We start from the raw sequence: 25351 nt of genomic DNA, 5'->3' as shown, positions 1-25351 counted from the left end.
GGATGGACGCACTGGATCACATGGCAAGAGGTCTCTAGTCTGGAGTTCAGAGGTCCAGTTGCAGAGCGTGAAAGAAGAATAAAAGGTAGAAGTCCCTGGGTGTCAATCTGGAAAGATTGGAGGTTTCAGGTCATAGTGGCTATTTAGTTCAGAGTAGTGAGCACAGTGGGTTTTTGTGCTACTAGGACTTTTGGACGACATCAAACCTTATTGTCTCATCTTCATCTGCAACTCTGCCTGGCCACAATATAATCTGGAAAATGGGTCCAAATGGCCTGAAAAGTGTGCTTTTGATTTCCAAATTCTCACTGATTTAGAAAACTTCTGCCAAAGGATAGGCAGGTGGTCCAAAATACCCTATTTCCAGGCATTTTTCACTCACACTTTTCACGGCCTTCTCTCTGCTCTACCTGCTCTTTTTACAAGGTCCTTCCAGCCAAGATCTCAGGAATGTGCTCTAATTCAGCCCCTCCCCGTATTCGTCCTCACCCTCTGCTTTTGATCCAGATGCCATAGATGACCTCACCCCAACAGCTCTTCCAGCTCCTCCAGCTCCCTAAGCCTCTCCTGATCTCCTGCCTGATACCAACACTTTTCCTCCTTCCCTTCATCTGCATCCTGTCCCACCTCCGTCCCCCTCCCCACTCCACCACCATCTCCCATCTCCTCTCCTACCCTTTCCCCTCCTGGAGAGCATACTCGTTCTCACAGGGATGGAATGTACCCTTGACATGAGGTCGCAGGTACTTAAGGAATCATTTGTATTCATGTTCCTTTTTCCTTGTCTGATTTATCCCAGACTGAAAAACATCTATGGTTTTTCTTCATTGACCCAACATGCTATACTAAAGAATTTCACTACCTCACCAAGGCCTATAATCTAACCTGACAAGATCTCTTTGTAGTTATTGCCTCAACTCTCATGCCTGATGAACAAGAATGCATTTGGATGGCCACTCAGGCCCATGCTGATGAGGCTCATTTAACTTATCACACTTTCCCAGTGGTGATGCTTGCTGTCCATAAAATCGACCCTGACTGGGTATACCATGCTCCCACTAACTCCCCTGGATGTATGGCCCATGATAGAATGGTTCTTTGCCTACTAGCTAGCCTGCAAAAGTCATCCCATAAGTTTGTCAACTTTGACAAACTCCAGATGCTTACACCGAGGCCTAATGAAAATCCAGCTGAGTTTATGGGATGCCTAATGGAGGTGCTCAGCCTCCATTAACCCCACTTAACACCCACCTTAACCCCACTTGCCAAGAGGGCATGATAGTTCTCAATACCCATTTCCTGTCCCCATTTCCCCCTGACATCAGGAAAAATCTTAAATGCCTAGAAAAGGGTCCTCAAACCCCTCAGGGAAATCTGCTTGACCTGGAATTTAAAAATTTTAATAACAGAGAGGACATGAATGAACTGAGAGGGTGGCCATAGACAGACAGCAGTTCCAGTTCTTGGCTGCAGCCCTGAGGCCTCCTCCAAAGAAGATGACGGAGTCACAATGCTCACCACCAACACCCTGCTTCAAATGTGGTCACACTGGTCACTGGGATAAAAACTTACCACAACCCACACCAGCTGTCAGGACTCTGTCCTCACTGCAGTCTTGCTGGACATTGGAAGGTCGACTATCCTTCTTTGCCTTGACAAGGTAGGCCAGTGCCTTCCCCTCATCCGCCACAAGAGCCAATCACTGATTTTCTGGGTCTGGTGGCTTAAGATTGACCTTGCCCTGGGACCTTGGCCCCCACCAACACTTTCTATACCACAATGCAGGGGGCCTAGGAACACAGTCCAGCTGGAAGGAAGGCCTGTCTCACTTGTTATAGATATGAAGGGCCAGTTAGTCAGTCTTGCCATCCTACTCTGGTAAGACTTTTCCCTCACATATCTTTGTGATGGGTATTGATGGCCTATGCCACACCCCATGCATGTCCCCCTTTGCCCTGTGTAGTCTGGGACACTCCTCTCTCCCATGAATTTCTCATAATGCCCTCTTGTCCTGTTCCTCTCTGGGTTGAGATTTTATGCAAAAACTAACTCTCTCTCTCTCTTTCTCTCTCTCTCTCTCTCTCTCTGGCTTACTGCCCTCGCCTGCACTAGCTTCTCACATTCCTGTTCTCATCAGACTCGAAGACCCCATGTCTTTTCCCCGCCATCCTCAATACCCAATCTCACTTAAACATTACCAAGGACTCAAATCTATTATTTCTTGCTTGCTTAAAGTCAACCTCCTTTGCCCCACATATTCCCCTTGCAATACCCTGATCTTGCCTGATATCAAACCTCTTGAGACCTGCCACTTAGTTCAAGACTTGCACCTAGTCAGTGCCATTGTTATGTCTATTCATTCAGTAGTCCCCACCCCTATATTCTCCTCTCGTAGAGCCCCTCCTCCACTACTCATTTTTCAGTTCGTGACCTTAAAGATGCCATCTTCTCCATCCCCCTTCACCCAGTTTCCTACAGTCTCTTAGCTTTCACCTGTGAGGACTCCCATACTCATACTGCCTCTAACTCACCTGGACTGTCCTTCCCCAGGGTGTTACAGACAGCCCCCACCTACTTGTTCAAGCTCTCTTCACTGGCCTTTTGTTCCTGTCTCTGTTGCCCAGCACACTTAAACAATATGTAGATGATCATTTGTTCTGCTCACCCTCCCTGTGTCTAAACTACATACCCCCAAACTTCTTAACTTTTTTGAATCTAAGGGATATCGAGTTTCCCTCCAAAAACTCAACTTTCTTTAATCCAGTTTAAGTGCTTAGGCTTTCTCAAGTTTAATTCTCTCTGGTTTTACACATTTGATAGTAAAGTCTATTTGATCCTGGAAAGCATGACACATGAAGAAAATAGGATAATGAAGTGTTACCATAGTTCCAGGAGTTGCTGAAATGTGGCAATGTGAAGCTGGGTCATAGTCCCTGCAAGAAGGTCCTGTGAGGTAACTCTTGGGTTTGTGAAAGAAAACCATGGATTGCGGTAGAGATACCATGATTTTGGAGATGCCATGGCTATGGAATGGCTTCCAAGGAGAGCTACTGCTCAGGCTCAGGTGGATCTACCTGTAAAGCTGACAGAACGATGAAGGTTGCAATTGGTTTTCTACTAAATAGGACCCAATCTTACCAAGCTGATGTGCATTATATCTTAGACCTTCTTTAGTAATTTTCAACCTACTAAAGTTAATATAGTAACCCATGTACAATAGAACTTAACAATAGATTTATAGAATTGAAAAAACTCAAGTATTAAACATAAGTAACTTAACAAGAAATCTCAAAATCTTGAGAGAATGACACCACACTAATCGACTGTGCATGTAATGATATTCAGGGTCAGCATCAAAGCAGAAATTAATGAAACAATTAAAGACACAACATAATATGCAAGTAAATGATGGAGGTGTTTTCTTGAAGATGTGCTAGAACCACATTCTTTAAACTAATGTCCAGACAGGGGGAAATCTCAAAATATTAAAATTAAAGTTGACATGTAAAGAATTAAAACAGATATAACTGAAATCCAGAGCTACATACATGTTGGACTAATGTGAAAGCTTATATTCCTAAACTATGGTAAATTTAGAGAAATGCAATAATTCCTGTAAAATTTGACATGACACATGATCAGACTAAAATAGTGTATTATAACTACAACTATATACATTTGTTTGCACATACTATAGGTCCCTGCTAGCATAGTCCGATGAGAAAGGATTGATTCTCTTGTACCCCCATATAAACAAAGCAGTCAAGTGGCTGAAAGCCCTTTTTCCCCCCCTCTTTCTCTGTCTCTTCTTTTTCTCTAAAATAAATAAGTAAATATGTGTACAAAATATCCAAAAACTCAATTGTAAAAAATCAAATCATCTATGAGGTTTGAAATGAAATAAGAATGTGCATCCTCTTCAGTCTTATTAAACACAATGCAGAACACTTAGTGATAGCTAGTTACATTGTCAACTTGGTTGTATTTGTATACATATATGGCACTTATGAGGCCCACCTCATACTGTGTCAATAATGGCTCTTTCCTTGAAAGGATATACAAGAGGTAGGATACTCACCTTGAATAAAGGTGTGCCCATCATTTGAGCTGTAGTCCTGAACTCAATAGAAAGGGAAATGCAGCAGAGTGCCAGAATTTACCTCTCTCTTATTACCCCAGATGTTTGAAAGCAATCTCACATTTCCTGCCACAATGCCTTTCCAATCATGATGGTCATTTCTCTCTCAACTTTAAACCAAAATAAACCTCCTCAAATATGTCAGGTATTTGGTCATAACAATGCCAAAATATCTAATTGTCTTATGTGGAGCAATAAAGCAGGAGAAAAACAGGGCTGCATGCAGGTGCTACTGTTTCAGAAGTTAAATGAAACCTTTAGGAGGGGGAGCCACACGGGAGAAATTTGTCACTCAAAACCTCGAAGTTTCATAATCTAGTTTTTCTTCCGAGTCCTGCATGCCAATGTGACTCCCCTTCCCACTCTTGCCTTTCCTGCCTTCCCCACCATGATATGAACAGAATGAAGCCCTTTTCCATCCATAAGTTGCTTCTGGTATGGTATGTGTTAACAACAATTAAAAGCTATTACATGTTCCAAAATCATGTATTGAAATTAAGTGTTTTCATAAGAAATGATGATGGGGAAAATGGATATGGCCACACATGGATAAAAAAACAAGAATCATATTTCTCAACATAGGAAAAAATAGACTGAAAATTAATGAAAGATTTTAATGTAAGACATGATACTTTGAAACTGAGGTATATGTAGAAAAGAGTCTTCAATATATTTTTATGGAAAAGGACATTCCTGAAAGGGCTCCAATGGCTCAAGTAATTATAGCAAGAAAGGACAAGTGTGAACAAATGATGTTAAAATGCACAAAGGGAGAAACAAAACAGTCAGAAGAGAAACCAGACATCCTCAGTAGGGAGGCAATATTTCTCATCAATTCATTTGGAAGATAATTAATATATAAATATACAAATAATATTTAAAACCTGAGCTCTAGTCTTCCCAGACATCATTGAATTGATAAAGAGTCAAATGTATTGAGCAGAATATAATAAATATTAAAAATGAAAAAATGCATGAAAATATATTCAAAATATGTTGCTACTAGAATAATGCAAATTAAAAGGAAATTAGTTTCCATCGTCCATGTCAGAGAGAATATGTTTATAAAAAGAAATCACACCTCTGAAAAGGAATTGAGGGGAAAATAACCCACACAATTTCCAATGAGAATAGAAACTGGTGCAGCCACTGTGTACATGAATATGAAGCTAATCAAATCTAAAAGTAGAAACAGAAAGATGATTCATCTGTTTCACTCTTGGGTAAATACCTAAGTTATCTAAGTAAGCATATCAGACAAACACGAGTTTGCCACTTCATTATTCAGAATAATCAAGACTTGGAATAGGATTGCATGCCAATTTTCTCATGAATTAGTAGTGAAAATTACAAACCTACATAACATATACACATACATATGAACATGTACAGTGGAATTTTATTTAGACTTAAGAAACAATCTTTGAAAGATATTAGCAAAGTGCATGAAGCAGAGCTTTGTTATGTTACAGTAAATGAATCAGATTCAGAAAAAAATATGTTTTCACTCATTTATATATTTAAATTTTTACATATGTACTAATGGTAAGAGAAGAATAGCCATTTGTGGCAAATAATTAGTCTAAAAATAGCTGGGAGAAGGAAACTACCATGAAAATAATTGATAAAAAACAAGACGACAAATATTTTCACTCTTACATGCAAAATATAAGTGACATGAGGGCTGGAGAGATGGCTTAGCGGTTAAGCGCTTGCCTGTGAAGCCTAAGGACCCCGGTTCGAGGCTCGGTTCCACAGGTCCCATGTTAGCCAGATGCACAAGGGGGCGCACACGTCTGGAGTTCGTTTGCAGTGGCTGGAAGCCCTGGCAAGCCCATTCTCTCTCTCTCCCTCTATCTGTCTTTCTCTCTGTGTCTGTTGCTCTCAAATAAATAAATAAATAATGAACAAAAAATATTTAAAAAAATATATATAAGTGACATGAAACACTAGGTTAATATTTGAAGTACAGAAAAGGTAAAGTGAGAATTGGGTGAGGGATAAACATGGGTGATGTAAGAGCAATATGCTCAAATTTCAAAGCCATACAAGTTATCATTTCATATAGAAATACATCCTGTTACATGTTAGGTGAAAATAAAAGAAGGAAATAATGCCAGTAAATACTAATAACAACACTGTGCACTGAAATTTTATTTTCTATTCTCCAGGATGAATTTTCTCCCCCTTTCATGGCTGATATTCCCTATTTTCTCTGCACTGCCCCTTAGAATCGTCCAGGATGATTCTTCCCAGATTCATAACCAGTGAGCAATGATTTTAAAATATTAATCAGATTTGAAATAAGGAAATATGTCTGGACATTTGAGCCTTGTTTTGAGCTCCAAGATCTATCTCAACTAGCATAAAATAAGTTGCCCTAAATGTGTACAACTTTCTTTGCAGTATTAATAACAGTAGACTCTTCATCCCACAGTCATTTACTGTCCAACTAGGAACATTAACGTGAAAGCAACAAGAAAACATAATTCCTTACTCATGGTAGAAGTGCAGAATTTACACATAAAATATAAGGTTAAATTCTAACTGGAATCCTGTAATAAAGTAAGAACAAACAAAGGAGAAAATCAATGTTAAAGATGAGAAAGTAAGCCGGGTGTGGTGGAGCACACCTTTAATCCCAGCACTTGGTAAGCAGAGGTAGGAGGATCACCATGAGTTTGAAGCCACCCTGAGACTACATAGTGAATTCCAGGTCAGTCTGAACTAGAACAAAACCCTACCTCGAAAAAGAAAACAAAACAAAAACATGAACAAACAAACAAAAAAGGTGAGAAACTGGGAAGTCACAGGGGTATTGGTCTGTGGGAACTGAGGAACATGAATGAAGGTCATGTTTTAGAACAAAAGTATGAAGTTTAGTGTCTGCATTGATATTGATAGACTGTCTGGTGATTGCTAGACTTACCATGATTGTTTTCTTTTTTGTGTACTCAGACAATGGGAAACATGGAGTTATGGGATACTGCAAGTATGAAACTGCTCTGAGCAGTGCATGGACCACGCAGTAAATGCTATGATGCTGATAGAACTGATATGTGAGGGTTCTCTCCATTGCTTGAACAAGGAAAGAAATAATTCTGCAGGTGTCTGTTTGAGCTATTGTGGGCAAGAAACCTTCCAGATCTATTCACCTCATGTCTTGAGTTGGAAACTCTGATGAAATCCACTTATATGATCTCAGGTGCTATTCATCCAAATGGCTTGTTGACATTAATATGGGACCAATCATGCTCAGGAGATTATCCCAGAGACATTTGTGCCTCTACATGCATGAACTCATAGCACCTAAAACAAGAGACGATCCTCACATGTTTTTAAACTTTTGGTTTTGACCTTGATGTAAACCTCAGATGCAGAGCCCTGGGGCTGTGGTCTTTATGCCTCAAGGGAGGGAGGCACAAGATAGAAAAAAATATTAGTGATATAAATATTTCTAGTCAGCAACAGTAGTTAAGGGTAGGTACAAACATAAGCATGCATATGTGTTGTGTTTATTGTCTGGGAGCTGCACATTACATCTGAGCTCAGGCTGAGAGTGTGGAGACATGGGGAAGCTCTTCAGTTTCATTTTTGTGTTATTGCTTGTGACGCTTTCTGTCCTCTTCTGCAGCTTGACAGAAACAAGCTGCCTTTGGAGACTACAGCAAAACACAGAGAATGATGGAGATATATGGAAAGATTGTATTTTTGAAATTGGGATATTATGGAAACCTAGGAGATTAAAAAAATTAAAACATTTAATAAGCTGGCCTTACTGGTGTCAGTTTTGTTCCTTAATTTTCTATTTGAAAGTCATGAATCCTGTGTAAGTCTGTAGATGGGTGCACTAAACACTTTCCTTTCCCTTGTTCTTTTCTTCTCAAGCATACCACTGATGAATGAACCAAATTTATTTTATCTTTTACTGAGCATTATTTTCCCACAGTCAAATGTATCTGACTTTTTGATACTACAATGTACAAAGCTAGAATTTGGGGGACACCGTGCTTTCTACCTTGCTTCACATTACATCCTCCTTTTCCTGACAATAAACACCACTGGCATTTGTTCAATATTAAGTGGCTGAGATAAAGTGTTCCTTCAAGTATCTGCTCAACTTCCATCCATGAGCACAGAATTCCTAAAGTCTGTGTAAAGGGAAGGATTTTCTTTGTGTGCCAAAACCTGGACAGATTTTTCTCATAGATACTAATCTCTCAGATAATGTGTACATAAAATTTCATGATATTTTCTTCCTTTTGAAGTTGGGTACAGAATGAAGTAAGGTGCCAACTATTGATTGGTTTCCTACATTACTGTGATTTATTTGGACATAAGAATATCAAGTATTTGAAATATGATCAATCAGGTATTTAGTCAATAGTCCAGCTAATACATGAATGAGCACACAGTTAAGAAAGATCTGTAGATCATTTGTACTCCTAGTTAAATAGAAGATATCACTCAATGTTGTGACTACTTAAATCCCTTCTGAGATCCTAAACTGGCAAGTGTTACTGTTACAAGTGGTAGTTGCTACTATATAATAGCAGAATTGACATGATACAAGCAGAATTTCTTTTTTTCCACTTCTCTTTAATACTTTCTTTTAATTATTTTGGTACTTTGTATTGATAAATGAAGTGTTGGCACCATCTTTCCCCTCCTTCCTGCTCCTATTCCAGTGAGGGCCCTCTTTACTGGTATTGCTGGTATTCATTATGTAGTGGGTAACAGGGTTGTGAAAACAGAAGTGCATCATTGTGGGGGAATGCAATACTCCAGGATATTCCCTCCCACCCTGTGGCTCTTACATGCTTTCTGCCCATTCTTCCACAAATTTTCCTGAAACTTGGTTTTTATGTATACTTTATGTGTACTTTATGTACACTTCAGTGTGGAACTCTCAGCATTCTGGATTTCTGCTTTAGTGCATTTTAACTATTCTCAGTGTCTGTCTCCATCACCCTGGCTCTTGTTGTCAGGCTTTCCATGGAGGAAGCATTCTTGCTCATCTTACCAATTCCTTTGTGTTTTCATCTGTACTCTAGCTTCTGTGCTTGGGATGGTACACTAGCTCACATGGAGTCAGTGATCCTTGTTCTGATATCAGATTTGGCTTGTCTTTGTTCTCGCTGATTTCAGGGAAATACACACACACACACACACACACACACACACACACACACACACACACACAGATTCTCCAATAAAGAGTAAGATCAGGATAGGTTAAAGTGTATAAGAGTTGATAATTTAGAGATGTTGATGGCTGTAGCCTCACTTTTCGCCAAAGACTAGTAGAGGGTTGTCATTGGGGTCTATAATCTTTATCTTTAAAGGATTCTGAATTGGTTCCTAATTCTTGCTGTGGTTTCCTTTCCACTGAGCAGATCATTTAGCCAATCAGAAAACCACTGGTTACTTACCTAAGGTGGGTGTCACTTTGCACAGCTGTGTACATCTTGTCAGGATGGTTGATTTCATATAGCAGGGTACCTGATTGCTCACAGTACTGTTGGCTGCTTGTGTCCAGGATCTCCTGTTGTGTTTTCAGCACTATATGGGTTAACCATCTGGGAGCTGACTTCCTTCAAAATTTAGCCTGATCTCTTGATGTTCTGTGATATTCTTCATTGGCCATGTATGATTTCTTCATCAATAGGGTCTCCCTATTTCCCTTAGATGATTAACCAAGTGTGTTGACAGAAACTTGTCTTGTTTTAGGGAAGTCATAGGTCTCTTCAGCCAACAGCTCAATGTGGGTTGTAACAAATTTCTGGTACTGGGATTTGCCAGCCAGTGCCAAATATCTTAGTGTAAGCCTTCAACCCACTCTCTCCAGGGCCTATCTTATTAGAGGATCCCTCCATGCTACTGTTGAGGGTTATAACTTTTAGTTTGCTATCCAGGAGAAAGTTATCTATGGGACCAATACATTTTGGAATTTTTTTTTAATATCTCCATTCCCCTATCCCTTCCCATTTCCCTTCTCCCAATCCCTTCCAACCCTCTTATTTAACTCTCAAGTTGATTTGGGGGTATGACAGCAATTTAAGCTGTTCCCGTTTGGAAACCAGATAGGAGGGAGACCATGCGACATTTGTCCTTCTATACTTGGGTTGTTTTATTAGTATAATCTGTTCCAAATCAGTCCATTTTCCTATCAATTTGGTTATATCATTTTTTCTTAGGGCTGAATAGAATTCCACTGTGTGTATATACCACATCTTCATTATCCATTTGTCAAGTGATAGGCATCTAGGTCGCTTCCAGCTCTTAGCCATTGTGTATTGAGCAGCTACAATCATGATTGAGCAAATTTATCTGAGGTAAAGAGTAGAGTTTTTAGGGTAGATGCCCAGTAGAGGAATGTCTGCGTAAGTTGGTAGCACTATTTTCATCCTTTTCCAGAGTTTCCTTACTGATTTCCATATTGTTTGTGCAAGCTTGTATTCCCACCAGCAGTAAATGAAGAATCCTCTTTCTCTGAATGCTTGCCAACATTCACTCTCCTTTTTTTTTTAAAAAAAAAAATTATTTATCTATTTGAGAGAGACAGACACAGAGAGAAAGGCAGAGAGAGAGAGAAAGAATGGGCGTGCCGGGGCCTCCAGCCACTGCGAACGAACTCCAGACATGTGCACCCCCTTACATTCACTCTCCTTTGATGTTTTAAAGATTGCCACCCTTTCTGGAGTAAGGTGGAATCCTATAGTAGTTTTAATTTGCATTTCCCCAATGGTTAAGTATGTTGAACATGTTCTTAGATCAATATTAGCCATTTTTCTTCCTTTGAGAATTTCCTATTGAGTTTCTTGCCTCACTTGTTTTTGGTAGTCTTATTCTTGAAGTAAAATAAGTTACTAAAACACCACAAGCACTGTGATACGGTGACACACAATATGATGACAAAGTGCTTAACAGGCAGGGCAAAGGAGCAATTTACATCCCACGGAGGAGAGTAGAATGGCATAAGATCATCATGTTTACTAAGAATTGTACACTATTGGACACATACATGTATACATATATATACGTTATTATATACATACAATGTATGCCTTCTTATTGGAAAGGAATTTGGGGAATGTTCTTGTATGCTGAGTGCGTTTTTCTTTTTAGTTTTTTTAAGGCACACCCAATAGACTGGACTTTTTTTTTTTTAAATGAGGGGGTATTGGCATGCCAGCCACTGTAACTGCACTTCAGATGTGTGCACCACTTTGTACATGTGTGACCTTGGACATGCATCACCTTGTGCATCTGGCTTACATGGGATCTGCGTAATCGAGTATGGGTCCTTAGGTTTTTCAGGCAAGTGCCTTAACTGCTAAGCCATTTCTCCAGCCCTCTTTTCAATTTTTTATTTGATAGTTTTCATACATGCATATTGTTCATAACCTGCTCCCTTTACCTTCCCTTGTCCCCCCCCCAATTTCTTTCCACTGAGCCTTTTTTTTTTCTTTCCAACTAGTCCCTATTATCCTCTTATACTTTGTCATATTTTTTGTTTTCCTCCACCATCATTGACATAATGTTGATGGGTCCAATATTGTAAAGGTCTTGAACACATAATGGCAGTCACTGTGAGATGATAAATGTCATGACCACTTCATATCTAGAAGACAATTCCAAAGCATTCTTCCCCATCCTCTGGCTCTTAAATTCTTCCATTCCAATTTTGCAACATTCAGTGAACCTTGATGGGTGTGATAGAGATATCTCATTTAGCATTGAGTACTTAGCAGTCACTTATTCTCAGCATTTCAATGAGTTTTGAGTCTCTCCTGCTGCACCAACTGCAAAAACGACCTTCTATGACCGAAGCTGAGAGCAGCACTAATCTGTGAGCATAAACACAAATATTCAGAGGGCTACAGTACATCTGTTTAGCTAAAATATGCTTTTGATTAAGTTTTCAGTACTAAAAAGCATGAATTTCCTCCCATGAGTGGACCTCAGTTCCAGAGAGCAGCTGGTTACCACCATAACAGTCTGGCCACTATTGCACCAGTGGGCACATCTTGCCTCACTGGCCAGTTGTGTAGTTTTCAGGGTCCCCTGCTGGATAAGATTGTTGAATTTTCAGTATCCTGCATAACATTTCCCAGCATTTTGACAGCTAGCTAGATAGCAGGGAAACATCTTCCTGCTCAGTTCCAGCTTGATTTCTTAGTGTTGGTAGTCCAATAGCAGTTGCAGGCCCAAGAATCAAGGAACTGGTAGCTCCTCAGTCAACATGGCTAGATGCCTTAGCAATCCCAATCCAGCATGAAGGCCTGGAGGATTCCTGAGGAGCCACTTGTTTTCAATCCACACAGGACTTCAGTTGATGCTGGTCTTCAGTCTGTGCTGGTCTTCAATCCATGCTGGAAAGCAGCAAGAATCTCCAGCAGCCAAGTGGAAGGAAGGGCCCCTGCCCCACTTTTTGACTGGATTGTTTGATTTCTTTCTTGCTTAGTTTTTTGAATTCTTTGTAGATTCTGGATATTAGGCCTGTGTAAGTGGTATGGATGGCAAAGATTTTCTCTCAATCTGTAGGTAGTTTGTTGGCCATGTTTAGGTATGTTGTCTGTAGAAAAGCATTTTATCTTCATTAGGTGCCATTGGATAAGTGATTGTTTAATTTCCTTGTTACTGGAGTATTGTTCCAGAAGTATTTTCCCAGTCCCATATTGTGGAGAGTTCCCCCTATTTTTCATCCAGTACTTTTAGACTTTGACATCTTTTCTTGAGGGTTTTCATCCATTTGGAGTTGATTTTTTTGGAAGGGAAGAGGAGTGGGTCTGGTTTGATTTTCTATATGTGGTTACCAAAAATTCCAGCAACAATTGTTGAGGATGTTATGTTTTATCTAATGTATATTGCTGTAGTCACTTGAACTAATCAGATATTTAGTGTTCATAAAAGGACAACATAGAATAAATGATTATGAAGAAATATTTTAACTATGAAGTCAAAATACAGAAGACCTCTAATGAGAACAGAGGAACATTCAGCTCACAAGCCCATCAATCAATGTCCTTATGTTGGCTTATCCCCAGTCACTTATTCATGATTGGTGGCCTGCACATAGTAACACCACCCCCACCCAGCTCCAAGTTTTCCCCATTACTACATCATCCAGCCAGTGCAGCAATGGTGTCCCTCAGGTCCTCCTTGTTAATGAAGCCGTCCCAATTCTAGTCCATGCTGGTGAAGAACTGACAGAGACATGAACCCTATGAAGCCTTGATAACCCAGTCCAGATAGCCACACTTCCTTCCACAAGGGTGTTTTCGTGTTTTCCTGACATCTGCTGCCAAAGGAACTCTATTTGGGATTCCTCAAACCCCTAGCTCTGTGGTCCATTTTCTCTGAATGCTTACTGTAATTCAGCATGCTAGGAAGCTCCACACTCACTTCCTCATTTCATGACCATACCAACCCAGAGAAGGAAGCTGAGGCCCAGAGAGGGAAAGGCCTTACCTGAGGTCACACTATAAACACTCAGGTATAGATAGAGGGGACAGCATATCACAACTCCAAGCAAGGTAACATGCCATGTTGGCCATGGAGAATGATGTCAACATGTGCAGCCTGTGAAGTCTACTTGAATAATTTCCTTTTAAAAATATTTTTATTCATTTATTTACAAGGAAGAGAGAAAATGGGTGTAGCAGGATGCATGAGGACCTCTTGTCACTGTAAACAAACTCCAGACATACAAGCCACTTTGCACATCTGGCTTCATGTGGTACTCAGGAATTGAACCCATACCATTCGGCCTTGCAAGCAAGCACCTTCACTGCTGGGCCATCTCTCCAGACATCCTTGAATAATTTTTATGTGTTCTGTTAATACCAAAGATCCTCTAAATCTCTTTAAACTCCTGGTTCTGAGTGTTATTGAACATTGAGAAGACATTGGAGCTGGGTCCACCTTCTGCTGTCTTCTAGGCTCTGCTCATTCCCTGGACAGGACCAGTTGCCACTTTATCAAAAGGTGAGCCGGAACCAGAGATAGGACTCAAGTTCCAAAGCATCATGATGTTCACTGACAGCCCCACCTCCTAGTACCTATAGCAAAGTCAGGATAATTAGTCAGGACATTTCTCACCCAGGCAAGAAGTCTGCTGAGTGTCTGATGTGCAGGCCTGGTCATTTCACTCCAGTCTAGGCCACTTCTGATTTTGGCCTCCATGGGTGGTTTCTTGTCAGCACTTCTGCTATCCTCTGCTCAACTGGAATCAGGCCTGCTCAGCTGCTAAAAGTTTCTAGACTCTTCTCAGCATAATCTTTGGGATTTTTGTTCTATGAGATTTGTCTGTGGACAGTGTGGTAGTTTGAATAGATGGCCCCCAATATACTCAGTGTTTTCTTAATTTGTAGTTTGTATCTGCAGCCACTTCACTGGAGGTGGTGTCACTGGGTGGATCTTAAGGTGTGGTGGTGGGTTTCACAATTCAATCTGAAGATGTGCAAAGTTTGCCTGCCTGGAGTTCCTGAAATCTTCTGTGTGGCTTTTGGCTGGGGGCTTCTCTCTCTCCTTGGGCCTGTGAAAGCAGGCCAACTTCTTCTGCCATTATGGAACTGCCTTTGGATCTGCAAGTTTCAATATATCCTTTCCTCCATAACTGTGCCTGGTCTGGAAGTTCATCTCAGCAAACCTGAAGCTGTCTGCTACACAAGTTGATACTGAGGAGTGGGCTGAGATGAACCTGACCATATAGATGTTGGTCTTTTGGAACGTTTTTTTGGAGGAATGGACATGGACTTTGTGCTTGCAACTGAAGATGCCTTCTGGAGTGGTAAGCCAAGTTTTTTGGACTATTCTGATGAGAGTTTGAGAATGCTAAATGCAGACAGTATTGAACTTCGAGGCCTGACTTATGAACTTTCTAGGGGGAAGGAAAGACTGCAGAGGACTTTGTTGGAACTGGGCTACTGACATAAGGGCTGGCTGCATTCTGTGGCCCAGGCCCAGAGTGTTTCATCAAGGTTAAATATGTAGTGGACTGATGTGCTTGGCTAATGATATTGGACTGAGAGATTTAAGATTTTTTTTTGTTTGTTTTTTTGAGGTAGGGTCTCACTCTGGTCCAGGCTGACCTGGAATTAACTCTGTAGTCTCAGGGTGGCCTTGAACTCATGGCGATCCTCCTACCTCTGCCTCCCGAGTGCTGGGAGTAAAGGCGTCAGCCACCATGCCCAGCTCAGATTTAAGATTTTTAAACTGGAAAACTTGAAGCAAGTTAAAATTACCAGCAATAAGACTGGTCTTAGGTTACTGAACCTGCTATTGTCAAACACATTAGCAATCTTAAGGAAGATGGTCCAACTGATTTACATTATTAAAACAATGGAGAACATGCCCAAGGAAAGACTCTTAGAAATGCAAACTCTTTTGGAAAGAGTTGACTGGAGAAAGAACATGCCTTTCAAGGTTACAATTTATTTCATCCCTGAATTAAGAATATGGCTATGTCCTGCACACATGGCATTGGTTTCAGAGATGTGAAAAATGTGAAGGGCGGTTAGGAATTGCACACAGTTCCAAGAGCCACTGCGGAGATGTGGCATGAGGCAGGGCCTGATGCCCTGACAGGCTGAAAGAGCCTTTGGAAGATGGACCATGGTTTGCATGAATACCTGAAGATATTTTGTATATACCAGGACTATCATAAAGTACACTGTTGGTCTAGGATGGAAGTATTTCCTGGATACTCTATGCAGCTGGAGGGGCAGAATTTGAAAATCTAGAGACTATCAGTCTCTGGTTATATTGAACTTGAACTGCAGAAGTTTGATCTTTGTTTGATAGTGGTTACGTATGCATTGTTTAGTCTTTCCTTGCCAGTTGAAACTGTTTACCCTGCGCCTTTATATGCTGGAAGTATTTAACTTACTTGATTTTATAGAACTCACTATCTTAAATTGTTCAAGACTGTGGGGACCTTTGAAATTGAACTGAGTGCAAGTTACAACATGTGATGATTATAAATCTATTGGAGGACAGTGGCGGAATGTGGTAGTTTGAACAGATGGCCCACAATGTATTCAGTGTTTTATTAATTTATAGTTTGCATCTGTAGCCACTTGGCTGGAGGTAGTTTCACTGGGTGGATCTTAAGGTGTAAAACCCATGGAAAAATACCAGGAGCCAAAAACAGCCCCAGATGCAGACAGCCTTGTGACCCCCAGATGCAGACAGCCTTGTGACCCCCAGATGCAGACAGGCATGACCACAAACTCCGCCTAATGTACTATAGATAACCCTGTCAGGATGCTTCCGAGAAGAGAAAAAAAAAAAGAGGATCCCCACCGACTCCAAGTCTATTAATAAGTAACCAGTAACCAGTGCTGGGACTGAAATCATGCTTCTGCTTCTGTAAACCTGCTTCTGCTCTCCCTAACTCTATAAAAAGAGACCCTTCCCCTTGCCCGGTGCGCTCAGCCTCTCGAAGGACTGGAGTGCCCGCAGGCGCCTGTGCGAACAATAAAGCTGCCTCTTGCCTTTGCATCCAGTGGCTCGGTCTTGGTTCTTGGGCGCGGGTCTCCCACCACGGAAGGTTCCCCCTCCCCCGGGAATCTTACAGCTGGGGGCTCGTCCGGGATTGGGGACCCCCGCCCAGCCCAATTACTGCCCACCGGGAGGTAAGCATTTGATTTGGTGCACCATTCTGTCTGTCTACGTCTGGTAACGTTTTTTTGTGCTGCGTTCGAAAATCGGCTCGGATCCGTGTCGTTCTGTATCTGGGCGGCTTGAGAAGGAGCTGACGGGCTCGGACTTCTCCCCCGCCACCCTGGAGGACGCTTCAGGGAATTTGGGAGCCCGATTTTTCGGAGCTCAACAAGTATCCGAGGGATACGTTAGTCTGTTGGGTGGACGAACAGTCTCCCCGTCTGAATCTGCATTTTCAGTTTGCTATCAACACCGCGCTGCGCGTCTCTGTGCCGGCTGTCTCTCTGTTGTCTTAGTCCTTGGTGTTTGTTTAGTGTTGTCTCTTGACAAAATGGGTCAAAAATTGGTGACCCCCCTGAGTTTAACCCTAGATCATTGGAAAGATGTTCGGAAGATCGCTTCCAACCAGTCAGTAGACGTCAAAAAAGAAAAATGGCAAACTTTCTGCTCCGCAGAATGGCCCACTTTCAATGTGGGCTGGCCAAGGGATGGAACTTTTAACCTCTCTACTATTTTACAGGTGAAAGCTAAAGTGTTTGATCGTGGCCCGCACGGACATCCAGATCAGGTCCCCTATATAGTTACCTGGGAAAGTCTGGCGGTCGACCCGCCACCCTGGGTCATTCCTTTCATCCCTTCTCCACCTACCCCACCGCTGCCTATCCCTGCCCCTACCTCCTCCTCCTCTTGTTGTCCAGTTGATACCAAGAAGCCCCTAAAACCAGTACTTCCCCCGGACCCCAACACCCCCCTTATAGACCTCCTCTCGGAGGAGCCCCCTCCCTATAGGTCTCAGACCCACGATACCCCTAGTCACCAGCCACTGGCCCCTTCGGCCCCACCTGAGCTCCCTTCCCCAGTGGCTGGACGTCTGAGGAGTCACCGAGAGCAGCCACTCAAGAAGGAGACTTCACAAGCCTTTCCCTTGAGGCAGGGGCCAGGGGAACAGGTTCAATATTGGCCCTTCTCTGCCTCAGACTTATATAACTGGCGGACCCACAATCCGCCTTTCTCCAAAGACCCTACTGCCTTAACTAACCTGATTGAATCTATCTTAGTTACCCATCAACCCACTTGGGATGATTGCCAACAACTCTTACAGGCTCTTCTCACGACAGAAGAAAAGCAGAGAGTCTTCCTGGAAGCCAGAAAGAATGTTCCAGGCGATAACGGGAGACCCACCCAGATACTAGATGAGATTAATGATGCTTTTCCCTTGACCCGCCCCGACTGGGACCACACCTCAGCAGACGGTAGGGGACACCTACGCCTTTATCGCCAGTTGCTCATAGCGGGCCTCCGTGGTGCTGGGCGCCACCCTACTAATTTGGCCAAGGTAAAGCAAGTAATACAAAAACCAGATGAATCCCCTGCTGCCTTTCTAGAGAGAATTAAGGAAGCCTATCGCATGTACACCCCCTATGATCCGGAGGATCCTAATCAGGGGGTAAATGTGTCCATGACTTTTATCTGGCAGTCTGCCCCAGATATTAGAAATAAACTTCAAAGATTAGACAATTTACAAGGACAGTCTCTCCAAGATTTATTAAAGGAAGCAGAAAAGATTTTTAATAAGCGAGAGACACCAGAAGAGAGAGAAGACCGCTTACGTAGGGAGGCAGAGGACAGGGAGGACAAGCTTAGGAAAGAAGCAGAGGACAGGGAAAATGCAAGAGAACGCAAAAGGAACAAGGAATTGAGCCGCCTCTTGGCCACTGTAGTACAGAACAATGATAGGACTAATAGGTTGGGAGACCAAGGGAGACCCAGACCCAGAGTGGACCGGGACCAATGTGCATACTGCAAAGAAAAAGGACACTGGGTAAAGGACTGCCCTAAAAGACCCAGGAAACCAACGGATTCCACCCCGAAATCCAACCTGTTTGCCCTAGATGAAGACTAGGGCAGTCAGGGCCAGGAGCCCCCCCCTGAGCCTAGGTTAACTCTTACTGTCGGGGGGCGCCCTATCACGTTCCTGGCAGATACTGGTGCCCAACATTCGGTGCTCACCCAGTGCCCTGGACCCCTGAGCAACCGGACTGCCTGGGTACAAGGTGCCACAGGAAGAAAACAATACCACTGGACCACCGAGCGGAAGGTACATTTAGCCACCGGTAAGGTCACACATTCTTTTCTACACGTACCAGATTGTCCCTACCCATTGTTAGGGAGGGACCTTTTAACAAAATTAAAAGCCCAAATTCATTTTGAAGAAACTGGGGCCAAAGTATCTGGTCCTAAGGGAGTTCCCCTACATGTACTGACTCTTAATCTGGAAGATGAATATCGGCTCCATGACAACTCCCTAAGTGAACCTAAAGATATAAATTATTGGCTAAAGGCCTACCCGCTGGCCTGGGCAGAAACTGGAGGGATGGGATTGGCCAAACAACAGGCCCCCCTTATTATAACCTTAAGGACATCGGCATCCCCAATATCAGTTAAACAATACCCAATGTCTAATGAGGCCTACCTGGGAATTAGGCCTCACATAAGAAGGCTCTTGGACCAGGGAATTCTGACCACCTGTAGATCCCCATGGAATACTCCGCTATTACCTGTCAAGAAGCCTGGTACGGGGGACTATCGTCCTGTCCAGGACCTTAGGGAAGTTAACAAAAGGGTGGAAGATATCCACCCCACTGTGCCTAATCCTTATAACCTGCTGAGTTCTTTACCTCCCTCTCATCAGTGGTATTCAATCTTGGATTTAAAGGATGCTTTTTTCTGCCTGAGACTGGCTTCCCAGAGTCAGCCACTGTTTGCATTCGAATGGAAGGACCCTGACTGTGGAATCTCAGGGCAATTAACATGGACAAGACTTCCCCAGGGATTTAAAAACAGTCCCACCCTCTTTGATGAAGCCTTACACCGGGACCTGGCTGACTTTCGAGTCCAGCACCCATCTTTAATTCTGCTCCAATATGTGGATGACCTCCTGCTTGCGGCCTCCTCATATCAGGACTGTCATGCAGGTACCGGGGCCCTGCTTGAGACTCTGGGACGCTTGGGCTATAGAGCTTCTGCTAAGAAGGCCCAAATCTGTCAACAAGAGGTCACCTACTTGGGATATAAATTAAGAAATGGCCAACGCTGGTTAACACCGGCCCGCATAGACACTGTAGCTCGCATTCCTGTCCCCCAGAACCATAGACAACTCAGAGAGTTCTTGGGGACCGCTGGGTTCTGTCGCCTATGGATACCAGGGTTTGCTGAAATGGCAGCCCCTCTTTACCCCTTGACTAAACAAGGAACCCCCTTCAATTGGACTAAGCCACAGCAAGAGGCTTTTGACAAAATTAAACACTCTCTCCTCTCTCCTCCGGCTTTGGGCTTGCCTGACATCACCAAGCCCTTCGAGCTATTCATAGATGAAAGACAGGGGTTTGCGAAGGGAGTGCTAACTCAGCAGCTTGGACCATGGAGGCGCCCGGTTGCATATCTCTCAAAAAAGTTAGATCCAGTGGCCTCAGGCTGGCCACCATGCCTAAGAATGATCGCTGCAGTTGCAGTCTTGACCAAGGATGCAAGTAAACTAACCCTGGGGCAACCTCTGACTGTGCTAACGCCACATGCCATTGAGTCTATCGTGAGACAGCCCCCAGATCGCTGGCTGTCTAATACACGTATGACTCATTACCAATCCTTGCTTCTCGACAAAGACCGTGTGCAATTTGGTCCGGTAGTGGCCCTAAACCCGGCCACCCTGTTGCCCCTCCCTGAGGGGCCAGAGACCCATAACTGCCAGCAGATTCTTGCAGAGGTACACGGAACCAGAAAGGATCTCACTGACCAGCCGCTGCAGGATGCAGATTTCACCTGGTACACGGACGGTAGCAGCTTCCTACTGAATGGTGAGAGGCGAGCCGGGGCTGCAGTGACCACCAGAGACCAGGTAGTCTGGGCTAGCGCCCTGCCCGGAGGGACCTCGGCACAAAAAGCGGAACTCATTGCCTTGACTCAAGCCCTCCAGCAGGCTAAAGGTAAAAAACTCAATGTGTACACTGATAGCCGGTATGCATTCGCCACCGCCCACATACATGGGGAAATTTACAAAAGAAGGGGCCTGCTGACTTCAGAGGGAAAAGAAATCAAAAATAAGACTGAGATATTGGCCCTCCTCAAGGCTCTATACCTACCCCAGAAGCTCAGCATTATACACTGTCCAGGTCATCAGAAAGGAAACAGCCCCGAGGCCATAGGGAACAGGTTCGCTGATAAAGCCGCCCGTGAGGCAGCTCTGGGACCCCAACTCTTGATTCTGATGGCCACTGAGGAGGGGACTCCTAAAGCAGCATCTCCAACTCCGGGATGGGAATACACGAATGAGGACTTGGACTTGATTCAGAAACTGGGGGCATCATATGATGCTGCCCACGGCAAATGGACTTACCTAGAAAGGACTATTGTACCTCAAAAGATTACAGCCCTCCTCATTAAGCAACTTCACAGGCTAACCCACATGAGTGCTCAGAAGATGAATACTCTACTAGAACAAAAGGAAACAGGACATCTTTTTCTAAACAAAGGTTCAATCCTAAAAGAAGTTGCAAACACTTGCAAAGTGTGTGCTCAGGTAAATGCTGGACGAGCCCAGATGGCCCTTGGGTCTCGTCTGAGGGGACACCAACCCGGGGCTTGCTGGGAGCTCGACTTCACTGAGGTAAAACCAGGTATGTATGGTTACAAATATCTCCTAGTTTTTGTAGACACTTTTTCAGGATGGGTAGAAGCATTTCCCACCAAGCATGAAACCGCCAGAATGGTAACCAAGAAATTACTAGATGATATCTTTCCCCGGTATGGAATGCCACAGGCACTCGGGTCAGACAATGGGCCTGCCTTTGTCTCCCAGGTAAGTCAGTCAGTGGCCAAGGCACTGGGGATCAATTGGAAGTTACATTGTGCATACAGACCCCAGAGTTCAGGTCAGGTAGAAAGGATGAATAGAACAATTAAAGAGGCTTTATCTAAATTAACGCTTGCAACTGGCTCAAAGGATTGGGTACAACTCCTACCCCTGGCCCTCTACAAGGCCCGAAACACCCCAGGCCCTCATGGCCTAACCCCCTTTGAAATCCTCTATGGCAGCCCCCCGCCAGCTGTCACTTTCATGCTTACAGAAATTTCTAATTTTACTGATACCCCCACCTTACAGGCTCACTTGAAGGCCCTACAGTTGGTACACCAGGAAGTTTGGAAACCTCTAGCAGCTGCCTATAAAGAGGCAACTAATAAACCGCTAATCCCCCATTCATTCCAGATAGGGGACTCAGTTTGGGTCCGTCGACATCAGACCAAGAATCTGGAACCTCGCTGGAAAGGACCTTACACCGTGCTCCTGACAACTCCCACGGCCTTAAAAGTAGACGGAATCGCCACTTGGATCCACGCCTCCCACGTCAAGGCTGCCCTGACAGAGTACCCAGACAGCACACCACCAAACCTCGCACCATGGAAAGCACATCGCACTCCAAATCCCCTAAAGATAAGACTCTCTCGATCTTAACATACCTCTTCTTAACTTTCAGTTTTGTGAGTAACGTCTCTGCTAGTCCTCACCTTCCCTTATCTTTGACTTGGCTAGTCATTTCTGAGGGAGGACAAATTATTTGGTCTAATACCTCCCCTGCCCCGTTATGGACATGGTGGCCCTCCTTAACCCCCAATCTGTGCGCCTTGACTGCCCATAGAAAACCTTTTGAAGAGACTTTAAAAAAGACTCACCGGAAGAGACACAACCCTCCTGTTAGCCCAGGATGTTACTCCAAACCTGCCAGACAGTTGTTAAACTCCACTCTATATGTTTGCCCCCAACATGCCCAGGCATCAAACTGTGGAACTAGAGTGGACTATTATTGTAAAAACTGGGGATGTGAAACCACTGGAAATGTATACTGGCAACCCAAATCCTCCTGGGATTTTATTACTGTAACTCGCCTAAATCAGGGTAACAAGATGCTTCTAAACATTACTTTCACTTCTCCCGGCAAGGCAGATAGGACATGGCTCAAAGGCCATACTTGGGGGGTCCGTCTTTACATAGATGGGCCAGACCCAGGTTTCCTCCTTACTATTAAGCTCCAATTATCGACTGACATAAGTCCAATAGGCCCCAACCCAGTTCTACCAGATCAAAAACCTATCCCCCAACTCCCACTTTCCTTGGCCCCGCCTTCTAAACCTACCAATGTTATAATTCCCCCTTCTAAAAGACCAACCACTCATCTCTATAAACCCCAGGGAACAGGTAATCGACTCTTTAGTCTAATACAGGGGGCTTATCTCTCCCTAAATGCCTCTGACAGTAACTATACCCAAGACTGCTGGCTCTGTTTAACTGCTGACCCTCCTTACTATGAAGGCATAGCCTTACCAGGAAATTTTACCAATTCCACTAACATTCCTACTCGATGTCTTGCTGTTGCATCTCATAAATTAACTCTTGCAGAAGTAACTGGCCAGGGCTCCTGTATCGGGACCATACCCACTACTCTTCAACATTTATGTAACACAACTACTCCTGTGTCCCCTGGAGCTTATTACTTAGAATCTCCAGATGGAACCTATTGGGCCTGTAACACAGGACTGACTCCTTGCGTTTCTGCTACTGTCCTTAATTCTACTGCTGATTACTGTGTCCTAGTCCAGTTATGGCCACGCATTACCTACCATAGATCAGAATCCATTCTGCAGGTATTTGAAAACAGACCTAGGCGGGAGCCCATAACCCTTACCATCGCCCTCCTTTTGGGAGCAGGAGGAATCTTAGCGGGCATAGGAACTGGAACAACTGCCCTGGTACACTCTGAGCAGACCAGAGCCCTACAAGAAGCGATAACCACAGACTTACAGGCCATAGAAAAATCTATTTCTGCTCTAGAAACTTCCCTTACTTCCCTTTCAGAGGTAGTATTGCAAAATAGAAGAGGCCTAGACTTGTTGTTTCTAAAAGAAGGAGGCCTCTGTGCTGCCCTTAAGGAAGAATGCTGTTTTTATGCTGACCATACGGGCATAGTCCGGGAATCTATGGAAATGCTCAGGGAGAGACTAGCCCAGAGGCAGAGATTGCTAGAGTCACGACAGGGCTGGTTCGAAAGTTGGTTTCATAAATCCCCTTGGTTCACCACCCTCTTATCCACTCTCCTGGGTCCTTTGCTCATTCTTGTGCTCCTATTAACCTTTGGTCCATGTATTCTCAATAGGCTGGTACAGTTTATACGAGACAGGCTCTCAGTTATCCAGGCGTTCGTCCTCACTAGTCAGTATCAGCCATCAAGCCAAAATGACATAAGATTATAAGTAAAAGATTTTACTCAGTTCCAAGAGAAATGGGGGAATGTAAAACCCATGGAAAAATACCAGGAGCCAAAAACAGCCCCAGATGCAGACAGCCTTGTGACCCCCAGATGCAGACAGGCATGACCACAAACTCCGCCTAATGTACTATAGATAACCCTGTCAGGATGCTTCCGAGAAGAGAAAAAAAAAAAAGAGGATCCCCACCGACTCCAAGTCTATTAATAAGTAACCAGTAACCAGTGCTGGGACTGAAATCATGCTTCTGCTTCTGTAAACCTGCTTCTGCTCTCCCTAACTCTATAAAAAGAGACCCTTCCCCTTGCCCGGCGCGCTCAGCCTCTCGAAGGACTGGAGTGCCCGCAGGCGCCTGTGCGAACAATAAAGCTGCCTCTTGCCTTTGCATCCAGTGGCTCGGTCTTGGTTCTTGGGCACGGGTCTCCCACCATGGAAGGTTCCCCCTCCCCCGGGAATCTTACAATTACAGCTGCTGTTGAGTAGGTGGGAAGGTAACCCTGCGATTGTTTTGCAGGCACTGGTGGGTTAGGAAGGAGAGAGGGATGGGGGAGAAGGGGTAGAAGGTAACCCCCCAGGTTATTCTGCAAGAAGGGGAAATTGAGGCACGGGTGGATTGGGAGGGAAGGAGGGAGGGATGTAGGGGATATGTGGCGTAGGTTGGCCTGGAGGTTGTTATGCAGATGGGGAAACTGAGGCACAGGTGGGATAGGAGGGAGCGGTGGAGGTGCATAGCGGGCATGTAACCCTGCCAATTGTTTTGCAGACAGGGAAACTGAGGCACGGGAGGGTTGGAAGAGGGAAGAAGGGCGCAGCCAGGGCTGGGATCGTCAGTGCCCATGGGCCAAGTGGCCGCAAAGGGACTGCGAGCCCACGTGCCCTGTCCCACCACAACCGGCTGCGCAGGGCCGAGGCTGCCACGCGCACCCGTCAGTCAGCGTGGACGTGGGATGGCAGGTGCCGGTCGCCGCCGGATTCTGGGCCGAGGGTCCTAGTTGTCAGACCCCTCCCCTGAGTCAGATTTCGCTGGAAGCTGCTCACCCAGAAGAACCCCGTCCACGTCGAAGACAAGGTAGGTGACGGCCGAGGGCTGGGCGCTGGCGCTGGAACCTCCACAGCGAGGAAGGTGCGGTTGGGGCTCGAAGAGCTGCGCGCGCCTCCCTGTTCTCCCGAGCCGGCCTGCGCACGCGCGAGGACCTTCCCTGCCTCCGTGTCCGCGCGTTGTACACG

The sequence above is a fragment of the Jaculus jaculus genome, unplaced genomic scaffold (genome assembly GCF_020740685.1).
Source record: "Jaculus jaculus isolate mJacJac1 unplaced genomic scaffold, mJacJac1.mat.Y.cur mat_scaffold_124_1_148072_arrow_ctg1, whole genome shotgun sequence".
Classification (NCBI taxonomy): Eukaryota; Metazoa; Chordata; class Mammalia; order Rodentia; family Dipodidae; genus Jaculus; species Jaculus jaculus.
Note: the sequence above shows the minus strand (reverse complement) of the source record.